Below are 20,004 nucleotides of genomic sequence, written 5' to 3' on the forward strand. Positions count from 1 at the left end.
TTGAAACTGGATAAAGAACAATTGTTAGAAGGAGGAAGGGATATAGGAGAAGACAAAAAGAGGAAAGGATGTGAATAAGACGTGAAGTGTTAAATTATAAAAGAGGTCTTTTGAAACCCAGAGCTTGCCTGCATAGTGAGAAATTATTTTCATGGATATCAACGTGTGTGTTTTTCAAAGACTGTTTCCCAAGTACAACAGAAAAACAGGTTGCTTACAGTATTTGAGGATTCAAAATATGAAATGTATGGGGACAGGCCAATGAGAGTCCTCTGAGTGACATAGGACCTAATATCTGGGGTGCGGGCGGTGAAAAGTGAATTATTCAGTATGTTTTGTCGTTAATGTGTTTTATTCATAGGATACATTATTCAGAGCTATATCTGGGAGGCACTTTTGAAAATGCTGACTCTCTTTGATAGATTCCCAAGGTTACCGCAAGGGCTGTTATCCATTTTGGAGGGTCACTGTCACAATACGGTTATGCTGTCTTGTTTCCCAAGGGTCTAGTGTGAAGACTTCACATAATTTCACCCCAGTTTACCAGTGTGTTGGAATTGCAATAACAGGTGACCCACAGACAGCATTAGACTGTGATAACTGTGGTTTACAGTCCTGGCTCTGAAATCATCCTATCGATGTACAATCTGCCCATGGTGGTTATGATGGGAATATAGCTGGTTGTTGAGACAAATGAGCCTGATTTACCAATTGAATACAGTTGTTTTCCTTATCGGCGTGTTATTATGTCCCCCTATTGTAGGGCAACACAAATTGCTCTCGACCAGCCTCGAAACCGGCTTGAGTTTCTTTCAGTGCGATCAATTCCTGAGCTGTTAGCCATGAATTGGTAGCAGACATTACAGAGATATACTGATAATGCCAGTAACAGTTTTTATGATGTCTGTAATCATTCTTTTATTTCCGGCTGTTGCCATTAGTGTACTTTATAAAAGAGCTCAATCCTCTGCAATTGATTTCTACTCAGGCCGGCCATGGGCTTCTCTCTCGTTCTCTTCCTCCCTGACTCTGCTAGGCAGTTTCCAATGATTATAAGAGCCATCGCGAGCAGACAGTGTACCCGCTGCAGGCTGGACAGAACGACCGATTCCACTTGCTTTACTCAGCCATCTGAAGCACTTTGATTCTGCCTCGGGTCGTGACAAAAACTTGACACTCTACACCTTCAGTGTCCAACAAGACCCTTTATTTTACACCCCCTGTAAAGTATGGGAACCAGATGTTTTGTGATTTATTATTGAACTTGACAATCAATGACAAAAGATCATGCTTCTCTTTTCTACATGGAAAATCTCTATCTCACCTGCACCTGCGATGCGTATCCAAAAAGCTGCCCTCGTGTTTAACCTCTGTAAGGTCTTGTTACGCCTCTGCTCAGGTCCTTACACCGGCTGCCAAAAATGTGCTCTAATTGTCATATGCCATAGTCTGGGCCACCACTACCTTCAGTCTCTCAGTTGTACATCCCAGCCACTACTATCAGCTATTTTTGTTAAAATGCTTGTCAATCTTTCCACTTTATGGTAATCAAGTTTTGGATATTGGTCCACAGTTATCGGTTGGGGTGGAATTATTTTTCAATTGCTTTGGCAAAAGCATGCTTTCTTAATGATAGAGTTGTTTTTCCAAGAAGTAACAAAATTGAACAATTTAACAGGTGCTAAAGAAAATAGATTATTTGCAAAAATCATAATGGCTTTAAGCTGAAGACCGTCCCATTGCTTATGCTTTCATTACTCTGTAAATGACACCGCTTTATTTGTGTTTTGATGTATAATTCTGACCTTTCCCTGCGTATTTCTGTATGATATTGCAGAGCTCAGGGAGTGATGGAAGACATTTTGGCTCATCAGCCTCCTCTCAAAGCGGTGCCATTCTCAAGTGGCTTGGCATTGACATTTCAGCGAGGTTTGAGTGTGTTGTCAGCTACAATATGCCTCCTCTCATATTTAAATGCGCGTCTTCATGAAACCCGAGGGGAAAAGGCTCCTGCCAATACAGTGTAGTCACAGACAAATGGTGACATTCGACTTTAATCAAATAGTTTATTCATGCTGAATTCATGTTGAGAGATTGCACAAAACAAGCCACAAAGCAGCTTTTTAAAAGTGCTGACTTTTCATGAATGGACCGAGGTAAATGTTTGCATTTTAACACTATTGAAAAACTAATTACTTTTTCAATAGACCTGTTAAACATCTGAGGGGTTCTGCCACATGATTGATATATTTATTTGTTTTCGGTTTAGTCGAGCTGAAGAGCTGATAGAAATCAAAGGCGGCTGCGGGGACTAACAAAGCGCCTACTCCGTATCACAGTCCAGCAGTTTTGAATTGAGCAAATCAGATGGAATTATCAATCTCAACCCGGTTGAGATGTACTAATTGTTTTTTGTTTCTTTAGCAAGAACCTTAACCAAATATGTCGATCTTATCCTGCAATTCCAATGTATCATTAATAATATTAATAATAATCTAATTTATAGCTGTTTTCAAAAATACATATTTTTTTAAAGTTATTCAGCAGTGTACACAAAAATACTTGAGGAATATAGATAGGCAGATCGATAATCAGTATATTGTATTAAAAATATGTAAGAATACTGTACATATTAATATTACTATTAAATGCAAGTAGTGCAGACTGATGTCGGAAAAATTCCATCTATCTATAACAGCTTTAAACAAATGTCCAAATAAATATTTTGTGAGAGTGTGCTTTATAGACATGTAATTCTCTTCATGCACATACTGAGCTCATCGGTAGAGAGTAAGAGAAGACGGTGTGTTTACAGTCAGTCTGAAAAGCAAACGTGCTGATGTGATTTGTTAAATGTGTGGATTCATGTTATTATATCGGCATTGTGTGTGCAAACAAAGCTTTTGCTTTAAGGATGCAGAATATTTTTTGTCAGCTCTAGACTTTATCCATCAGTTTTTCTGAAGTCTGCACTGTTCTATCAGCTAAGGGCGGGGCTAGTCCTTATGAAGACTCAAAGAGGAGTCGATTCCTACCTTTGGAATCGACTCTCGATTCTCAACGCCTTGGAATCAAGGAATCAAATCTTTTTGGAATCGATTCCCAGCCCTACCAGTGACCACTTGGATTGAATCCCAGCTTGTCTGTAAACTTTATATATCAGCTGTTTGTGTTTTTTTGAGGTAAAATGCTTTGCATCATGAATGGCAACAGCTGGGTTCAAATTGTGCTGATGGCTCTCCCTCCGCAGCTGTGTGCTTCGAGCAGGTCACTTAACCTCTGTCAGCTCCAAGGGCTCTGCAGAATGACTGTTTGTCTGTGTGACCCTTCTCTGTGCCTGTTATAGAGAAGAGAAGGTAGAGTAAAATGAGCTGAATTCTGGAGAAGACCATATAAGAGAAAAGTTGGAATCTGACTGAAATGTTATGAAGTAAAATTAGTAAAAGAGCTTGTGCCGAGGACGATGGCGGACCGTTTGGCCAAGGTTGAGCAAACAGAAATCTGTTAGCCGTTTACCTGTTTTTAAATCTTTTAGCTCCAACAGTCAGTTTTTTGTTGTGCCCACGTTTATAGGTTAGAGCATTTACACAACAAACGGATGTGTTGTGGTCCATCTGTTGCAGGAGACGTGTGATGCAGCCGTGCAGCGATCGTTTACGCATTGAGTCTATATTGCATGCACTGAATTAAAGTGATAACATTTACATTTATTCATTTAGCAGATGCTTTTATCCAAAGTGACTTACAAATGAGAAACAAATGCATGTAACATTTTGTCAGTGAGCTAGAAACAACAATTTTAGATTACCTAACCATGTTCTCAAGTAGGATAATGGCTGAGCCACAGGAAAAATGACGGACGGACACATTTTTTTTTAAGTTAGAAAGTAGACTGTCAGGTACATTCGGTACAGGTATGTTTTCAGTAACACATGGATCGTGCTCAAAACCACACGAATTGGCATGAAATTACAATAAAAAAGGAAAGAAATTCACTTTAAATGCATGTAATTTGAGTAAACTATTACTTTTATTCGGTGAAAAGCTAAACACCAGGAGTTGCAAAAGAACAAATCAAAATTCAACGTAAAAGTATGTTTTAACACTGTTTTGGGGGTGGGGTGAAGCTTATATGCTCAAAGTGCTAATCACGTGACAATTGTCTAATTTGTGGCACACAGAAGCCGTGTATCAACAGCAGACTGCAAACGAAGTGTGTGTGAAACAGGCGTATGTTGGTGTTATTTTTCCAGCTGTGCATTCAGGGCTTCATTTACAGCAACGGAAAGATGCATTTATTTTCATAGGAGATGCTTCCTGTTTTATCTAAACTCTTATCAGGAAATGGATTAAGTGCATTCAGCTGCTACAAAAAGATAAGAAAGTATTTCCTACATGCTGACCGTCCCATAATGCACACTGACAACTTTTCATCAGTTATTTGAACCTGTCAAAAATGGGCAGAAGGAAGAGAACCAGTCAGTGGAAATGTCCTATTATATTATACATTAAAGAACCTGCATGTCGAATGCACATACAGATATTGTGGCATCTTATTTTTCTCTTGTAAAGGTTGTGCGTGCTAGCACCTACTAGCAATTGTTCAGAAAAACATTTATTCTGACGTTAACACTCACCGAAATGCTGTTCAACTCAAATTATAACCTTAAACTTATAGCAGCATTTCTGAGTCACCATCAAACTCTGCAGTAGAATATTGGCATTCATTTTGTCTGTAATTTGCTTAGTGAATATGTCCCAATGGAGCTCTTGGTTTTCAGATAATGAGAGCACCTTCATTTTCTTCCAGTTTTTATTTCTATGACACAGGGAATTTTCTTTAATGTATTCCATTTAACTAAGGGCTTCTTTTCTCTCTTTCTCTATAATGCAAGACGAGTCTAAATCCCTCTCCTGGTAATGGGGCTTTTGTTGGTTTTTCCACAGTTCATCACGCTTGGAAAATTCTCAGCTCAAACCTTCTCTGAGGACGGCTTCTAAGAATAGGCCGAATTCTGTAGTAGCCTTTCTGAAAGGGGCCCTGGGATCCATTTACTTTTAATTGCTGTCTCTGCCTTTGGGCTACAGATCTTTAGCCCTCTCTCTTTCTTTTTCCCTCTGACACACATTTTATCCTACTGTATTTTTTTGTCTGTCTCACTGTCTGTGTTACTAGCGTCATTACTCTCTCATTGTCTGTGCAGTCATGACGACTTTCACAATCTGTTTGGCATCAGAAAATTAGAAAGTACAATTGGAAATTATTGAATAAGAGCCAGCAATGGATCACACATACACTGCAAAAAAAAACTGATGCATTTTCTAAATGCCGTTAGAGCTACTGCGTCTGTCATTTCATTTGATTGAGACAAAATTATGTGATTTAAACTCAATTTAGTGATTTGCTTTTTACAGTTCTTACATATACAGTTCCTATATACGAATATAGGTTTATATGTGGTGCTGTTACTACAGTCGTAATTCAAGGCAGTTTCCGGAATGAGGCTTTTTTAGTTGATTTCATTCTCTTTTTACGTCAACTCGATGCTTGCAGGAGGCACTTAAACCAACTATTATTTCACAAGAGTAGTCAAAAAGGTCAAAATCCATGATGAATGCGCACCATGTTATGCAACGATATAATTTGCTTTTGTTTTTACCAAATGTGATAAATAAAACAAGAGTAATCTTATAGGGAATATACAACAATCTCATAAATTTCTATGTAATTGGTATACAATTTCTATGGGACTATCAGTTAATTTTTTCTGAAACTTTACCCGAGGGTGTTTGATAAAAACTGATGTGCATGATAAAACGGCCGTGTTCAGACTTTTTTTGAAGCTGCTAGCTTCTGTTTTATATTGTAAACCTATGGAGTAAACCAGGTTTTCAAAAAACGTCCTGAGCTCTTTTTTGAACGCCAACTTTTCTGAAAAAAAAGCCCTGTGTCAAGCTTCTTTTTCACAGCTAACCAATGACAGAGACCTTTAATTTCCACAAAAACATGGGAGGAATGTGATTGGCAGAGTAGGCTCAGGCTCGAAAAAATAAAATTGCGGACGAAACGCCCGTTGGAGCATAGTTTTGTATTAATGTACAGTATTACTAAATACTAAGTATTACTTTAGTCTGAACTTGACTAAAGACACCAGTTTTGTTTTACCCACTGGTTTTAATTCTGTTTATAAGTTTATAAGTTTACAAAACCAGACCGTCGTTTCAACCCTTCCATACATGCACCGGCAGATCCAGCCTCGGCCCCAATCCCTTCTCGGTGTGTGTGTGGAGGAATGGGAAGAAAACCAAATGTGCACACTTTCAAGATGTCAAAACCAAGCCATTTACTTATTGGAGGCAGACAGAAACAGCTGAGTAAAGGAAGGGCAAAATTGATTGCCTTAAATGGCAACGTTTCCTGACCGAGGTATAACGGTAAAAAACTCTACACACACACTATTTAGGCCATCTCTATCGTTTTCTTTTTTTTCAGAAGGGTCAGTAGAGGATGGATTAATAGGACTATTCATTTTCAAGAAGAGAAAAGAAAAGGGAAAAGCTGTCTTTTCAACGGATAGCGGGCAATGAGAAAAGGGGTGAGGAGGCTCTTGCAGGCCTGGAGGGCTGAATCTCTCTTTCTGAGAGCCGTGTGAAGACAGAAAGAAAGAGAGATACCCTAGGTCTGTCTTCACTGGCCCCTAGACAGGCCACCTCATCTTGGTGACTGACAGTTCAAAAATGCAATGATCTGTTACGTCTGTCCCAGGCAGTGCTGAGAAAACTCTAAATCAATAACAATGCAATCAGAACTGGGAATCAAATGCTAAATATTTCCCTGGACATTTGTGCAGAATGACATTTGCTTTTCAGATTAATTGCTAATGTGCTTTAGAGTTGCTAGTAGCCTACAGTGGACTGTATAATTAACTTTTTTAATAAACAATCAAAATTTGTATTCATGTGAAATGGTTAAATTGTATAGTACGGAAGGGTATTAGGACCCAGCAATAAAAAAATAATAGAACCATGTCGAGATTAAAGTCATTACAATGTGAGATGAAACCAGCAGTTTTTCGAGATTTTTTTTAAATAAACTATCAAAAATAAACTCAATACATTTCGAGAATAAAGTCCTTGTGGTTCGTGAAAAACTCGTTCAATTTTAAGGAAAAACTTGAAATAAAAAATTGAGCTTAACTCACTATACTATGAGAATAAAGTCCTTGTAGTTTGTGAAAAAAAAATGTAAAATTTTGAGAAAAAACTTGAAATGAAATGTCGCTACTGGACAGCCGCTGCACATTTAAAGGGGTCAATTGACACGGCTAAAACAAATATTATCATTTGTTTTAGATGTAATGCAATATGTCTGCACGATTGAAGGTTTAAAAACGCTGTATTTTCTGAATACCGTGCATGTTTGTATCTCCTCTTTGCCCATCAGAAACAATTTCGATTTTTTACAAAGCTCATCGCTCTGAAAAGCGACTTGTGCTACTGTATGAAACCAGATAACCAGTGCGTAGTGATTGGTTGATTACTGCAAGCGTGTGACAGTAGTTTAATACCTATTACCATATTTGGAACATCAGGTTCTAAAGCAGTGACGTAGATATGTTGGGGTGTGATTACAAGAGGCGTTTCAGGCAGGTCTGTGTGAGCACTTTCGTTTTTATATAGGATGCATCTTTTGTTCCTACACTTTATTTTTTTGCAATTTTACGTGTTTAATACATGCATGGGCAACTTATAACACACCAAAGACACAGAAAGACACGTATTCGTGCTATATGACCCATTTAAATGGTATTTTATCAGATCTGCAAATACATTTTAATATATATTAAAATCTCTATCGATTCATGAGGAATAGTCCATTTCAGAAAAGATGTTATTCTTTAATTAGGGACAAAACACGACTCTTGAACACTAATTTTGATATAAATCAGTATTTACTGCACAAATGAGACTGTCCCAGGATCAAATTAGGAATGGCCCCGGAGCTTTCATTTAATTAGTGAAGCCCTGATTAAAAAACAAGGGCGAATTACAGTTTCTTTGGAGAGAGAGGAAGAGAAATGGTTGTGTTAGTGAGAAGTTACAGAAGTACTGTCTGTAGTGAGATGGTTAGCTCTTTATTGCTGCTCTCCAATCTGTAAATTGAGTCTTGGTGGATGGACTGCAGTGTCTGCAAGTCTTTGTCCCGCAGGCAGCCAGCAAATGTCTGGCATTTAAACCTCTCCTCAAGTCCTCTCTTTTCAGACCGACAGCGTCGGTGTCCTAAAGCTAAAAAATCCTGTCTTTGAAGGCAGTGTACGCAGGTAGAAAGGCATCAAGGAGCCTGCCATTGTTTACATTGTGTCTACTGAAATGCCTTCATTTGGTTTTCTTTTGAGGGCATCATAGATATGTCCTTAATTCTCATAATCCTGTTGTAACAAGGTTCAATAAATGGAAGGAAGGAGACGGGAACCGGAAGACTTTTAAGTAAAGTTTTAATATAAATAATATCAGCCGGCGGCCCCTCACGGCCGACCGCCGGCGAACTAAGCAAATCACAAAACAAAAACACGGAAGTAAAACATACATACAACCATAAAACATGTTTGGGCCCGGTCCTCTCTCTTCTATGGTCCGGTCTGGTCACTCGTTCTCTTATATGCTCCCGATCTCCTACGTGAGTCGAGACCGGTGTGCCCCATCCCCTGCTCCTCCCCCTTGAGCGGACGGACGCAGGCTCCGGACTCTGGCAGGGGGTGGCTGCATTCGGCACTCCCGCCCCCTGCTCCTCCCCCTCGGGGGACGGACGCAGGCTCCGGCCTCTGGCGAACGGCGGCAACTCCCCCGCCCCCGCTTGGACGAAAGCCACCCCACCTTGACGGTATGAAAGGTTGCCGTCGCACCGAAGCTTTGGGCAGAAACTCTCGAATAAAACATAAATACAAACGTAAAACATGTTCGGGCCGGTCCTCTCTCTTCGACGGTCCGGTCGCTCGTTCACTTATATGCTCCCGATCTCCTATGTGATTCGAGACCGGTGCGCGCACAGCTGGCACTCTTTCAAAATTACTCACTGGTCTCGAACCACGGTCTCGCCCCGCCTACTCCACTACACCTGTGTTCAAGGTTAAGTGATCGGTGGAAAGCACATGGTGTCTGAAAGAAGTTTTTAATTGATAAGTATTAATTTTAATGTGTAAAGAAATGTTAGATCATGGTGCTTTGAAAGTCTGCCCAGTTTTTTCCTCGATTGATAAAGGTGCTAATTTTACCTTTACCTTTTCTCAACCTTCCTTTACATCCATCTCATCTTGCTTGACCTAATTTACAAAGCTTTATAAAAGCATCACCTTTTTGTGAGCTTTCTGTATTCAAATTATTTCACAGTGGAAAACGAAAAGGATTATTCTGTGTTTTTAGTGGCCATCCACATACAATCCAAGGGGAGATGCGTCTTTGTGCTGAGAGAAGACATCGTAAGGAGAAACTCTTTTAACTTCTGGGAGTCGTTGTTTCAAAAGGCCGGGTTTAAAATGTATCGCATATCCTCTCACGGCACATTAGAGAATAGAAATGAAGTGATTTAGTGACACACATTGAGCATCAGATGTTGCTCTGGGAGTTACGGCTCATCTCGGGGCATGTTAAGGGGCTGTTTAATGGTGTTTAATGTGTTCATTCTCACCCTCCCCACCAAACTTCATAGCTCAAAACGACAGCCGCCATACTACCGGGCTATTTTCTGTGATGTATGCTGGAATTTGTGGAAATCTCATTAGGGTATTTTCGCAGAACTCCTTTTGTTTCACCCTGCACACTTTCACGGCGAAGCAGACTTGGATAGAGATGAGCAAACGCTTGCACGCACAAGGAAGAATTGTTGTGAATTGAAATCCGTATTGAGAACTGATGTTTAGAGAAAGAACGCATGTCAGAATTATCTTCTGCAAAACATTACTGTGTTCTCTCAAATATTTTCCAGCCTTAAATATGTTAAATACATTTAACGTCAATGTGACCCTGTGTGTGACCTGGCTTAAGTCATTTTTGTGTGATTTACGTTCTTCTACATAAAATAATCACACATGATGTAAATAATTTTTTGTGAAAATATGACTTTGATATATTTAATATTGGTCATGTCAAAGATTGTGAAATGAATGGTTGAAATCAAACTAATCCTTATTATCTCACAAATAGATTTTTCACAGACTGGTTCACGAATAAAACATTTAACCACATAGTTATTTTAATTTTATTTGATAGCCCATGTTGGCCAGTGCACCTTAGAGAATATGAATAGAAAAAGATGGCTGCATGAAAATCACAGGTCAGCATTTACAGCAACTGACAGGATATGTCTGGACCCTGCGGTTATCCTCCGCTCATTATACGTTTTGGTGATGACACCAGGCTCTCTTCAAGTCAACAGTTGTAAAATCCCTCTATTCATCATGCCATTCATTTTGTATTCATTTTCGATCTAGCTTAGAAACGCCTCAGCAATTTGTTTTATTCCCTCACGAGCAAATTACACCCAGCTAATAATCCTAATTAGTCCTCCTAATGTATTTTCCCTCAAATATTTCCTCTAGAGTGAGCCTTGAGTGCACAAACCATTATGGTTGCCTAAAGCTGTCAGTGTAGTTTTTACACTTTAACTATCATCATCTCTATTATAAACGTTGCTTTTCTGATTCTTGCGATTGGCAAACACAGTTATGATTTAACGTCAAGTTTCGATGATTCAGTGAATTTCAGTGTCATGTCAGCCTAGACACTTTGTCATGGCCTTCTACGAATAAATAGCACCGTACCATGGGTGTCATGTCAGAACACGTTTTTCTCGGCTGCTGAGAGCAAACTTATTTAAAATGCAATACTATGCGAGCGCCGAAGATCTGCCAGTGAATTCTGGGTATGCTTTTGAACTCTGTTCTGCTTTCAGAGAATGGATGAAAGCAGAGGTGTGTGCCAGCGTGCCATGTGTCACGGCGTCGAGGTTTATTCTGCTCATAGATAAGAACACAGCATAAGCCTCTCATCTCCCCAGTCGACAGACCTTTTTACGGCATTATCTCTGTCCAAAGTTGTTCCGCCGTCTATTTTTAGAATTTCTATTTGGAATGCTAGCCCTGTCTTTAGCCACGGTTATTCAGTGTTAACTCTTTTTAGTAAAGAAATGGCTTATATGTTATGTACAGCATAACCTAACTTTAATCCTTTAGTGAAGACTTAGAGGGATAGTTCACCCAAAAAATGAAACTTCTGTCAATATTTATTTCAAAACCAGTCTATGACAGTAAATAACATATTATGAAAAATGTCTCAGTGGTTTTGTGTCAATGGAGCCCTCTGCTTGGCACCAACATTCCTCAAAATATCTTCCTTTGTGTTCCACAGAAGAAAGTAAGTCATACCGGTTGGGAATTACTCTAGAATTTTTTGGGTGAACTATCCTCCAAATATTTCATTTAATTTTAACTTAATTTACTTTTAGAAGTTTTGAAATTGATAGAGCATAGGCATGGTTCTGTAAACTCTTTCATATAGAGTGAATGATTCAGTGCGTGGATAATTGTAGTGTTTAATGTTTTTAAGATCAGGTTTGAGATGAACTGAAGTTGTTGAAAATATGACCATTATTTAGCCATCAAATTGCCACTGTGGTTTCACACATCCAAGCTTACACTGGAACGGGAATAGCTTGAGATCAGGTTCATAGACTCAGGGATTCAGTTGTGGGCTGAGAATACTAAAACTCGAGGGCTTAGAACAAGGTTAAGAGGAAAGGTGTATGAGAGCATGCAGACTGAAGTGGTCTCGGTTATACTTAGTCTGGAAGATGTCTGGGTGGCTTTGTATTTTGTTTTTACAAGAGGTGATGTAGATGATACACACCTGCGATCACAAAAAATACTGGTCATAATAACAATTTGTTGAGTTTATATCCTCTCTAAACACTACTGATTACAAGATTTTGGTAAATTGGAAAGTTATTTTGTTTTATATTTTAATCATACTTTGATCAAAAATATGTAGTTAGTCAGTTCTAAGTATCAAGTAATCCAAATTATGAAATAAGGGTAACACTTTATAATAACTGCACGCTATGAATCATGAGTTAAGCATCAGTACATAGTTAATTAATCATTTATGAAGCATTGGCCCCACATTAATAGACATTAGTAAGCAGTTTATAAATACAGCTATAAATGCTTTGTTCTTGATTTATAAGCATGTATAAAATATGCTTAATAATCAAATTTTCATACTTTATTAAGGAGGAATTCATCGTTTCTAAATTAAGGATTACATTACTTACAAACCAGTTATCAGTTGTCAGTGGTTCATGAGATCATTTAGAAAGTGTAAGTAAATGATAAATAAACTCTTTGAATGCACATTTATACATTTTATTATTCTGACATATAGTAACAGTTACTTAATTTGTTAATAAATGCTTTTTTAACACATATTCCTGCTGTAATTCATGATTAATTAAGGTAGTTATAAAACATTACTAGTTGTCAGTTAACTATTTTAGTGAGCTCATCTAAAGTGAGGACTATGTATGCCTTGTAAAGCATTTACAAATGAGAGTTAAATGCTCAGTTTTCTTCTAAACAGAAATAGGAAAAACACAACACAGAGGGATACAGAACATAGAAATATTTATTTCAAGATGCAAAAGAAATTAAACTGTACAACTGAACTACATTCAAAGAGTTTATTAATCATTTTCTTACACTTTCTAAATGATCTCATGAACCACTGACAACTGATAACTGGTTTGTAAGTAATGTAATCCTTAATTTAGAAACGATGAATTCCTCCTTAATAAAGTATGAAAATTTGATTATTAAGCATATTTTATACATGCTTATAAATCAAGGACAAAGCATTTATAGCTGTATTAATAAACTGCTTACTAATGTCTATTAATGTGGGGCCGATGCTTCATAAATGATTAATTAACTATGTACTGATGCTTAACTAATGATTCATAGCGTGCAGTTATTATAAAGTGTTACCGAAATAAGTTCATCTGATGAATTCCGATCATGTTGGTTTGACTGTCAGAATTTGTCAATATCACAACGCATAATTGAAAAGGCTTTCCGTATCTCTCCTGTTACATGACATTCAAATGAATGAGCTCTAATGAAAATGCATAGACATGTTACCTCTATCAAATGGGGTCAGAAAAAACACCAGCGCTCATTAACTTACATCTAATGGTTTTGAAGCTTTTATTATGAAGCAACCTTAGCATATTGTTGTCTCACTGAGCTTAAACTACTGAATATTCAGTGGATCATTTTTGAAGGCAGATATGTCTCTGACTGCCAGCACCAAAACATCTTCAATCGCTCCCTTTCGGCCGTGAATCGCCCGCTGCATGACAATTAGAAACTCGCTCAATAATTCTGTTGACAGCTGTCACAAAATCACATGCCTTTACTTTATTTATTTTCTGTTTTTGTCTTCAATTAGTGCATTGGAATTTTATTGAATGTGTTTGTTTTTGTGTGTGCTTGTCTTGGGATTGAGCGAATCATCAAAATGTTTGTTTTTTGAGTCTTGAGCAGATGGCTTTGGGTCCAGTGGATCTGAAACTGTCCATCATTTCCCCCCCCTGGATGCTTGGTGTGAGCTATACCTTGCATACTTAAAATCAAAGTTCCACATAAAACAATCTTTTGTTGCGATTAAATATTATTCAGTGGTGCGTTGAATTGTAAACGGGTAAACATTATATCAGCAGTGCCATTACAATATTCAATGTCAGGGCATTGCACATAGTTTATACGCTAATGTGGTCAGTCTTGATGTACTTGACAGCAACAATCTGATGCAATCTGAAAAATAAGTCTTAATATTCTCATCCAGGCCAGTGGATCCCAGAGGGTGGGCAGGGTCGGAGAGGGCCTGACTCATGGGGTCAACGTGTGCTATACTGGGGTGGGAGAAAAGGACAGCCAGTTAACCACGGTCACAACCTCAGAACATTGGTCCCTCAGAGCTGACACAGAGCTGAAAGTAGTTTGGCACACACCCGACAGCTAAGGGGAGAAATGACATCCAACCTGGGAAGTAATCAGCCCTGGGAGAAAAGAGAGAGAGAAACAGAGTGAAGGCAAAAGTGTGGGGTTGATGAATACAATGATGAAAACTTAAGATGTGTCTAAATGGAATCCAGTCTGAATGATAAGATGAAGTTTTCGAAAACGAGCGAGCAAGAGCTTTCAAAACAATGCTGCTTTGTATCTGTCTTTTGTTATCTATAGCATACGGAGGCTGCATTTTAAGGCATGCATTGATGTGAGGACATTGTTCAGTTTAGCCAGCTTCAAGACCTATTAAAACCAATTGCTTGTCAAGTCTCTTTGTGTGGTGCAGAGATGCTGCTTTTGTTAAATTTTCCAAATCGGTCACGTATGAGGTTCCATGAGGGTTAGGATGCTGCCTGTCTGTCTGATCGCTCTTTTTACGTTATCAGGGAAACCTCTGAAGCTTTCATCTCATTCAATCCCGTTTGATGTTCTTCACATTTGCACATCAGGGCTATTGATTTCTTTAGATACATTTAGATGATCACAAAACCACAAGCGCTCTGTGTCGTAGATGTACTGAATAGTTTTGTGCGCTCAATCACTGGGGAGTGACTGCAGAGCTGTTAGAAAACAACAGTAAAACAAGCTGTTACACAGGAAAGCAATAAATGACACAGTTTGAGCTCACCTTCTTTCTGCCTGTGTGCTTTGAAATATTTTACGGTTGACTTGTTTTTAATCTGTCTGTGTTTGCTGTCACATTTTTAAGGTTTAATTTACGCAATTAAAAATGAATCTCAATTTCCGGAATTACCTCCACAAAGTTATTTTTGAAAGAGCTGTATGATTAGATGATTTATTCAATTTTAGACACTCAGGAGACTCGTATGGTGCATTTAGTTCAGCACAAGAATAAATACTTAAGCAAAAACAAATGTTCGTTTGACTTTCATTTAATTGAATGTGTTTGTTTAATAGTCTGATAAGGAGATTTAGTTTCCCACAGGGGCTTTTAAGATTATCTGTAGATTATGCAGGTCGGTATAATGGATTTTTTTTCTTTCGTCATTAATGAGATGATTGTCACTCAACACAGAGGACAACAGAGGATTTGGTAATGTCTTAGATTACGGCCAGAATTGTATCGCATAATTAAACAGGATTTACAGCGTAACTGATTGTAACAATAATGTAACTCTACAGTACAGATCTCTAGAGAAAGGGAAACAATATGCAAAGATTAGGGAATAAAGGGGTAAGAGTAAGGGAAATTTAAAAAATATTTACAAGGGAACTGCATGCCATTTAAACATCGGAATCAAACAGCTCTTGAAATTGTTGATTATACTATCAAGATCAATATTGATTTAGCACACTTTAAAACTCATCAAAATAACTCATTAAAATAAATTATTTGAAACCAACAATCGTAAAATCAATCAAATAAAAATGAATTCTAAAGTCAAAACTCTGTCAAATTTACTGTCAACAGATAGTCTGCGTGCTTGATTCACGCTGTTATGCTTTTACAATTATTTCATGTTTGCTATAATAAAAAAGGAACCCATACTTAATTAATATCCACAGTAGCTTAAGATAGTTTTATAGCATACGGCAGGTCATTCACACCATGTAATATTTAATTATGCATTACATTGCGGGCTGTAATCTTAAACGTTACCAAAGATTTTTTAGGGGTTGGTTTTATTGTGGTTAGAGGGGAATATATTGTGCAAACAATACGTTTTTGCAAACTTAGAAAATATATTTTAGTTTTAACACATAGAAAGGACCAGTTGTGTTTGAAAAAAGGGACTACTGTATGTCCACTATCTGCATCCATTCCTTTCCTAGACCTGTTTTTGCTTCTTGATAAATGTGTTCTGTAGTGTTATCTGACAGGGGACAGTTAAAACCAACCCCAGCCCCAACATTCTCACTTCCTACTTCTGTCTGCCAGCATTAAATGAAGGATCGCTTTCACAGCCTGTCTCGGCTATACACAATTTGAGTAAAGAAAACACTCATACATGTCCAGACTGCATGATGAAGCCATTGAGTTCATCAGAGTTCATCTGTTCTGTTGATACTTGCCATTTTTAGCCTAAACTCTCAGCACAAGATATCTTGTGCGATATTGTAGAATTGGTGATTGTGTTATAGATAATGCCTGAAGATGTTCGCCACAGACAAGTCAGTAATACTTTAAATGAAAGCTAAATTAAATCCAACCCAATTACAGATCGACAATGTGATTCTTTTGATGTTGCCTTTTCACTGTCATTCTTGTAATGTAGGCAGTTATGCAGCTGAATGGCGTCTGATTTAATTACTTGTAGTGAGCTCCAAATTCCCATCAGAGGGCGGAGGGAACGAGGGGGATTGGCAAGGAAATCACACCTCTCTGCCAACAGCCAACCTCCCTCTGCCACTGGTGAGAGCCTCACACATGCTCCGCTGGAGAGAAGTGTGAATTTTTTATGGAAGATAGACTTCCGCTTATATTTTAGTTCTGGGTACTATATAGAATGTGTTATGTGTTTTATATAATTTTGCTGACAATATTTAAAAATAAAAAACATCGGAAACCACTTTGGATAAACTTTGAGAATCTTAGTTGTCTTAAGACTCTTGATAGTATTAAGAGAGCAACATTTTTCATTTTTTATGTTTACTGATTTTATGAAATACAAATAATAATTTTTCGACATTCTAACGATTTTATGTTATGCATTATTTTATTTCAATCTTTTTCATCTTATGCAACATTTGTAAGAATCTGTCGGTTTAGAGTGAGATGTTGTTTAGAACACTCTCTAAAAGTTCTTGATGACTTTTCCACGGACTTTGCGTGGGATGTATTAAAGATGGTTGGTCCTTACCCTGAGTCATACTGGATTCTGCTTGCTCTGACCTTTTACCTCACGGAGTTGGAATGTCAAGGCTTGCCAGGAGATATTTTTTAAATTCTTCTATTGCTTGACTTGATTGCTGGCAGCACAGGTGTCAGACATAAGATCTGAGTTTCCCGAAGGAAGTGTCACCCTCAAGGATCACTGAGATGAATATATATGTAGACCTAAATGTTTTTTTTAATTTAATTTAGTTGAAATTGGGACGATCACTGGGACTTTTTAGTTCCAAATAAATTGCCTTGATGAGTAAAATCTGCTCAGACAAGCCTGAATATCCAGTTTGGTTTATGCTTGTTGGTAGATGAACGGCATAGTTATAGTGACCAAGTTAGTTGAGAAAATGAGAATGCTTTTTTGATCCTGTTTGATGTTTTCTTCTCACATTGTAAAAGAAAACTTGATAGATTTAAGGGGTATAAACCGGACAGTTCATCAGGATACAATGCCGTATCGATACCTCGGAAATGTTAGCGATTCGATCTGATTTGATTAATTTAATCAATATTTTGATATTACTTGCATATAGTTTACACATACAGTTACATTCTTAATCACTCACAAATTAAACCAAAATATATAAAATTAATGTTTAATTAAACTCTTTGAAAACTGCACACACTCAACAATAAAGTATATTGTTTCTACTAGGATTTTTTTAGAACAATGGGGCTGGATGGCGTGGGCTATTTAACATATCTATGGCGTCACATAGTTTTGTGTGTTGCAACTTCAGACCCGTTTCTAAACATATTTGAATACAGGATATTGCTAAATAGAGCCATTCTTGTGTACATATTGTCTGTTTGATATTTTATGTCAAACATGCTTCTCCTAAGATACTCTTATTAAGGAGAGATAAAAAAAACTATATCTGGACGCCTTTCCTGTATTAAGCATAGGCTTAACATCTAGTGCCGGGGTCTTCAACATTTTTCGGGGCAACCTGCGCAGCTTAAAGAGAAAATTGGTTGTAATATTACCCATGCTTTACATTTTTAACAATAAGTTGACTGTGAGTAAACAGTAATTAGTGGACCCCTTGCATTTCCACCACAGACCCCCTTATAAGTATGAACACTCAAATACGCACGTTATGTGAGGAATGGAGTCTGGGAAAGTGTAAAAATTAAGGTACCTCATATCGATATTTTACGTGGGGCATCAATGCATCGTATTGTTAGAAAATGTATCTATACATCAATCCCTATCGATGTATTGTAACACCCCTAATGGATGTTAACGCTGTTTTTTGTGTGTGTGAATAATCCGAGGCTGTCAGTTCCAAACATTTTCATTTGTCTTCCACAGAAGAAGGGAACATCACGTTCCATCATGTTACGAATATTGACTATGTTCATTTTTTGATGAGGATCCTGATGGGGACACCCACATCACTCCCTTGGGAATATCATCTAAACATTACTGTTCACAACCTTTCAGCAAAATGGATATTAACTTACTGGCATTCTTTGCAGCTTTGCATCAACTCACACACACAAAATGAAACCCAGTATTTGAGTTGCCAAAAGTGTGCAAAAGAATCTGGGGCAGCTTTGAGCCATGAAATATACAGTGTCTGAGAGCACAGACAGGTGCTGCTGTGCACTACAGAGTGTGGGAAGCAGCGATCACATCCCCTGCGTTTGTGCATGTGTTTAGCCATATCTCGCTCCCTCATTGGTAGACCTGCATTATACAGGACACGTGTGCTCTTCCATATCTGGCCTCGAGCTTTGAGTCATAGCTAATGAAATAATTCATATACCAACCAAAGAGACATTGTTTTCTATCTCTCTCTTGGAGAGTGTCATAAGGAGAGACTGAGAGAGGAAGAAGAAAAAAGTGGATAGGGAGGTTTTTTTGTGCCGTTTCGCATCTAAAAATCACAAGCCCCCGCGTAGAACTTCAGACGTTGCTGTCAGCTGCATCGATCTCAAGGAGAGACGTGTCAGACAGAGCCGAGAGAAGTGGCTGAGAGTCGGAGCTAAGGGGCCTGCTGGAGAAACAGATGGAACAACAGAATCAGAGATAGGAATAGTTTGACAATAAACATCAATAATGAAAAAAGTTTGACAATAAACATCAGAGAAAGGAAAGGAGGGTTATGACAGGAGGAGGAGGATGGGGTGGATTGTTCAGTTTGGCACAGGTAAAAAAATGAGAAGGAAATCAACTAAAGTGGGCTTACGTGCTTCCAGGGTTTGCACAGGTTTATACATTTAAAATTTTCTGAATAGCATAAACAAATAAACGTTTTTTAATTAAACTTCTCACAATGCTAGTGTTGTGTTCGTAGTTTCCAGTGAAAGAATATATGAATCTTTTCTTTTAAATACTGGTATATATATATATTCTATCCCATGACTCTGTGACACAGTGAACTCATGAACACGTACAACCAGGTATGGATTATGACTTCGATGTGCCCTGGGCACGGACGTTTCATAGGCCCCCTGGCATCACATATTTTACGACAACAGTTTTGCACCCATGCCGAAATACCCAGGATTTAGGATTTTAGGAGTGGTTTCGCACTCTGTAATGCGTTTTTTAGACACAAAAATTTGTGTTTGAAAAAGTTTGAAAAAGCACAGCGCAAACCTCAAGGGTCTCGTGGCACTCTTTGATAACAGAACTTGCCATATGCCAACTTGATATTGTAAACAAAAGCTTACAACACATGTCCCGCCTTCGGGGTTCTTCGGGGTGGAACAGATATTGATGAGCTGTGCTGTGTGTAAATTTTTTAATTATTTCAACTTGACTTAAAACCATGGCGCTTATGTGAGAGATGCTCAAACGGCGCAAGACGCAGGCATAACAGTTAAACACGTCCGTCTAGTGCGTGTTTAAATAGAAAAACAATATACAGTTGTTCGGCAGAATAGAACAACATCTTCTGTGTAAAATGCAACTAAATGCAATCTTCTGTGTAAAACACAACTTAGTTTTGTTTATATTTTGCACTACTCAACACCTAAATAAGCTTCTTACCTCTCCAACTCATATGACGTGTCTTATTCCTTGCATAA

The 20,004-nt window shown here is 38.1% G+C and overlaps 1 protein-coding gene across 5 annotated transcripts in view; it reads left to right on the forward strand.

Moving 5' to 3' along the window:
• Positions 1-20,004, forward strand: part of ntng1a (netrin g1a) — a 77,099-nt gene that overhangs the window by 9,120 nt on the left and 47,975 nt on the right. The window lies entirely within an intron of this gene.

Source organism: Triplophysa dalaica, chromosome 23 (assembly GCF_015846415.1).
Source record: "Triplophysa dalaica isolate WHDGS20190420 chromosome 23, ASM1584641v1, whole genome shotgun sequence".
Taxonomy (NCBI): Eukaryota; Metazoa; Chordata; class Actinopteri; order Cypriniformes; family Nemacheilidae; genus Triplophysa; species Triplophysa dalaica.